A 5,356-nucleotide genomic window follows, 5' to 3' on the forward strand; every position below is an offset into this window, starting at 1 on the left:
TTTGTATCATTTGATAATTGATTTTTTAAAAAATCTCATGTCTGTATTTATATTTGTTCATTAATTTTTTATAGAGGAGCAGAAAAGATAGAAAAATGAACTCAAGTCTGGGTAATCTTGTTACATACATATTCAAGTACCCTTCACCCATCAGGGGACTCTACAGCCACCCAAACATGAAACAAGAACAAGGGATCAATTTCCCCCCCTTTATTTAGTTATTTAGTTAGTTATGAAGGTCTCAGATAGCCCAGGCTGGCACCAAACTCACTATGTAGCAGAGGATAACTTTGAATTTCTTTTTTTTTTTTTTCCCGAGACAGGTTTCTCTGTGTAGCTTTGCGCCTTTCCTGGACTCACTTGGTAGCCCAGGCTCTGCCTCCCGAGTGCTGGATTAAAGTGTGCACCACCACCACCACCACCACACCACCACCACACCACCACCACCATCACCACCACCATCACCACCGCCCGGCAAGTAAGTTCATTTTAACTTTTCTTAAAATAAGTGTGGCTTTTTTTTTTAAAACAACTTAAGTTCATAATATTAACTGCAGTTTTGCTTGTTTGGCTTTAAACAGTAGCGACCTTCTACTTTCCAGGAAAAGGTGGACCACTTAAACTTACAAAATGGTGTGGTGTGCAAACACTCATTTGGTGAGGATTGAAGCAGGATGGGTGGGGAGGAGGAGGCAGTGGAGGGGGTACTTTTTTTTTTTTAATAAATTCTAATTAGACCCTTTATGGCGGGTGGGATATCCTTTACCTCAGTTAAAAATCTTTTCTGGAGAGTTCTCCGCATCTGAAGTGTGAGGAGGAGTCACATCAGAATCTCAGAAGGCTGCATAAAGTGGTTGCATAAATGAGGTACATTATATACCAGGGACTGGGAGAAAAGCATACGGACATGCATGTCCCTAATGAGCAGTGCAGCTGGCCACCACAGTGTCTGCTCCACACACTTCTGCTCTGTCACCTTGTTTTAAATTTACTTCCAATTTATTTCTCTATTTGAACTAATCATATTTGAGATGAAAAGTATTCCCTGATCATAGTGTTTTTCTCTATTACTCTATTCTCGACATATAACTAATGAGTCAAATTGCTAAGCCAACTTTTTATTTGTTGTTTTGGTTTTTAATACAATCAAGACTCTCTTCTTAGACCGTTCTATAGTGATGTTCATTTAGTACGCCTCAGCGATTTCACAAAAGATCAACCACACTGGATATTTAATCATGGACTCCAGGAATAAAAGTGCACACTTGACATTGTTATTCATCATTTTTTTTGCTGATTCATAAGGCAAGCACACCCTCCAGCAGTATTTTGTCACACAGCCAAATCTGAAAAAATCTTCAACAGAATACCCTCTTGTGTAACAGCACATATAAGCAGCAGCAGGAGCACCCCATGTCCACCTCCAGGTTTCCGAGGCGTGTAAGACCCATCTGCAGAGGTGAGAGCTTCTTTGTCTGTGCCCAACTTTGTAGCTGCTTTTCAGAACTTTGCTATCAGTGCTGTATTTATCTCTCTAAACCAAGCACTCTTGTCTCCTGGCTTCTTTAGCATAGTAAACCTTCTATTAGGCTGGAGAGTGGTGTGCACACTTTCAATCCAGCAATTGAGAGGCTGAGGCAGGCAGGTATCTGGTTTGAGCCAGCCTTGTCTACACAAGACAGCCAAGCTACACAGAGAAACCTTGTCTCAAAAAACCAAAGAGGAGAAAATCACCTTCTCCTAGTTGAGTTGCAATAGTGCTTGTTGGAATATTTATATATTTTGCAGTACTGTAGACTGGTCCCAGGACCTTGCTCATGTTAAACACCTGCTCTATCACTGAACTATATCCCCAGCCCTGGTGCTTTTGATTTCTCCAATTCTACATATTCCCTGACTTCTTTTGGGAACAAGGTAAGTATCGTATGAAAAATAATGAATTAAAGGAAGACACAGACATGGCACACCAATTGGTGATTAAATACCAAATGATCAGCCATGAAACATACATATAACTAATATATATGGACTGAGAAATTATGTTTAGGAACATGTATGTATATACATATGTATATATTCATACATAATAATGAAAAATAGCCATGGAATTGAAACATTTCTCCTTTCCTTTCTCACTCCAAACCTTCCCATACTAATCATATTATAATCTCAAAAAATAAAAAAAAAATTTCCATTTTACAGGAGTCCACAGGTGAGATTTTGAATATTTAAGAGACGGGAGTTTAGAAAGACTTTGGAGTTTAGAGAGGTACTTTGAATATTTTAAAGAGACTGAATTTTTAAAGTGTTTGAGTTTTTAAAATTTTTAAAAGCTGAAATTTGCCTTATTGTGATATTTATATCAATGTGACATCTTGGGACAAAGAAGAAAGGAAAGGTTGTCCCAAGCTGACAAGGAGTCAACTGTTCTGGCTGGTTTTGTCACAAACCACAGTCATTCTTAAGAGGACTCTCAACTGAGAAAATGCCTCCGTAAGATTGGACAGGGCAGGCCAGGTTCATCATTGCTTCATCTCAGAAGGCTGTTCTTCAACACAGGGATTTAAACTTAAGAGCATGCCTCAAGTTGCAGGAGTTCACTGTCGGTCTGATAATTAAAACCTTCATGCTTCTCCACATAACCTACCTTCAATTTTTGTGCAACTTCTGTCATGGATATTGGAGGCACTTATCTGCCTCTCTTCCCTTCTGCTGTTAATAGGAAACAGAGTACATTTGTGTTCACAGAAATGTTCCAGGCAAGCAAAACACACCTTGATGAACTCCAGCTAAAACGTCTGGAGGAGATGTGCATTGTCATTGACAAGCAGGATCAGATCATTGGAGCTGAAACCAAAAAGAACTGCCACCTGATGGAAAACATTGAGAAGGGTGAGCTGGAAAGAGGATACCTTGAGCATGCAGGCCTGATGCCCCAACTCTCTGAACTAGGCAGTGGGAGGCAAGTGTCCAAAGTGTGCCACTGCTTCAGTGGGTTGGGTAATGCAGACTGGGATTGCTGCCTTGAAGTGGGCTGAGAGAGTCAGGAATTGCAGCCAAGCTGGGTGTGGTTGTGAACACTTTAATCCAAGTATAGAGGCAGAGGCAAATGTATCTCTGTGAATTCAAGGTCAGCCTGTTCCACACGGCAGTTCCTGGCCTGTCTATATAGTGATACCTAGACTCAGGAAAGGAGTAGGGAGGCACTTCACTGTCTCACTCCCAGTGCCTCGTGTGTCACAACTTCCAGGACATAAGCAGTCACTCTTTGCCACTGGGTCATCCTTACTCCTGCACAGCTGGCAAAAGTAACTACAATTGTTTCCAGACCATAGGTTTAGAAGCACAGAAGTGTCTAAGACTTAGAATTGTGCTAGCTAGCATGGCTTTACTTTACTTCTTGGCCCTTTAGTTTTTATGTTTACAAGTGGAGGAAAACTGCAGTACTTACTTGCAGTATTACTGTGGGTAAATGATTAATACTGAATATCACCAAATGCTAAGCAACTGGTATAGATTCTATCCCAGTCATGAGCACCAGCTACTCTCAGTGCCACCATCCTGAGCTGGAAGAGAATGAAAAACAAGGGAAGGGAATGCTTATGCAGGCTCCATGTTGACTAAAGTGTGGCCCTAACAATTTGCAGGCCTGCTACACCGAGGCTTCAGTGTCATCCTCTTCAACACAAAAAACCAGCTCTTGGTCCAACAGAGAGCCGATGCCAAGTACACGTTTCCCGGTGAGCCACCCAGGTGAAATCCACGGAGCACCAGATTCTAACTTAGGTTTTGGGAGACTGAGAGAAATGACTAATAAGCAAACTATCAGAGCATTCATATTCTCTCTCCTCCTCCATCCCTCTCTGAGCTCATCAGTCCTACTCCAAAAGAAGATACAAGGGCATTAAACTACAAGCATTTTGCAACTGGAATCGAATTGTGATTATTTTATATTCTAATGTTTGTCTAATAGAACTGATACTGGTAAGTCAGAGTTGGATCTACTTTATATACTAAATATGGCCAGGAAGGAAACTGCCCCTATTTAGTAAAAGGGCACTCTCAATAAAGTAGCATGTTGTACATTTTCCCCTAGGACATTTTACAGACTCCTGTTCTAGTCATCCTTTATACATGCCGATGAGCTGGAAGAGAAAGATGCTCTGGGAGTGAGGAGGGCAGCCTGAGACGTCTGCAGGCTGAGCTGGGCATCCCCAGGAGCAGGTACTCACTCACTCCAATGTGGGGCTCCATGAAGCTTTTCATGTGCTCAGGGATCTATCTGTTTGATAGTTACGATGTCACATGGCAGTACTGTCAATTTCATCCATCAAAATGCTAGCACTTAGGGTGGCTGCTGGGCTAACACGGTTTCTGCCTTGTATAGGAAATAGTTTTCCTGTGGAAGTGCCTCAAGTCTGGTTCACAGGGCAGGCTATGAAACAAGTCACTGTACTGGTGCTCAAGTGTTTCTCATTTCCATTTTCAAAAGAAATCTTTTACACTGCTGTATGTCCTAATGCACAGATCTGTGTTTAGCCTCATGTCCTGTATACATGTGGTCTTCATTGTGAATGAAAAATGAAAACACCATGGCCAGGAATTGTGCCCCTTTGATATGATCTACCTAATATCTACTTAAAGCTCAAATGCTTGTGTGGCACTCTGTGAAAAGGAATGAACTGTTTTCTATCTAAATTCTCATTTTCTCTATCTCTAGTGAATTAATACTGTATCAACTTTGACACAGATTTCCATAAAGGACATAATTTTTATGAATCGAATATACCACAAGAGTCCTTCTGATGGCATCTGGGAGACCACGAGATTGGCTATCTTCTGTTGGTGAGGAAAGACCTCATGCTGAACCCAGATACCAGGGAAGTGAGAAGCTACCGCTACATGAGTCAGGAGGACGTGCAGGAGCTATTGGACAGGGGAGCCCGTGAGAAGAGAAGATCACCCCATGGTTCAGAACCATCGTAGAAGGCTTCCTGCTCTCTTGGTGGCCTTCTTTAGAGGATGTGTCTCCATTCATTGAGCCTGACAAGATACATGGACTGTAAGGTGTATGGAAAAGCAATGTTCAAAGCAGGGATTGGGGTTGAGATGACTCAACAGTTAAGAACACTTCTGCTCTTGCAGAGAACAGGGTTCCACTCCCAGCATCCACATGATGACTCACAACCATCCATAACTTCAGTTCCAGAGGCTCTTACACACTCTTGTGATATCTGCAGGTAGCTGGCATACACAATGTGGTATATATACAGACAAAAGCAAATTAACTCAAAATATCCAAAAAATATCCAAAAAAGTAGGGTTCATCACTAACCTGTGGTTAGAATGGCATGCA

General features: G+C 41.6%; 1 pseudogene; it reads left to right on the top strand.

Annotated features, from left to right (window-relative positions):
- Nucleotides 1-2,676: 2,676 nt before the first annotated feature.
- LOC114685783 lies at nt 2,677-5,148 on the top strand (annotated as a pseudogene).
- Nucleotides 5,149-5,356: the final 208 nt, after the last annotated feature.

This window comes from Peromyscus leucopus, unplaced genomic scaffold, assembly GCF_004664715.2.
Source record: "Peromyscus leucopus breed LL Stock unplaced genomic scaffold, UCI_PerLeu_2.1 scaffold_106, whole genome shotgun sequence".
Taxonomy (NCBI): domain Eukaryota; kingdom Metazoa; phylum Chordata; class Mammalia; order Rodentia; family Cricetidae; genus Peromyscus; species Peromyscus leucopus.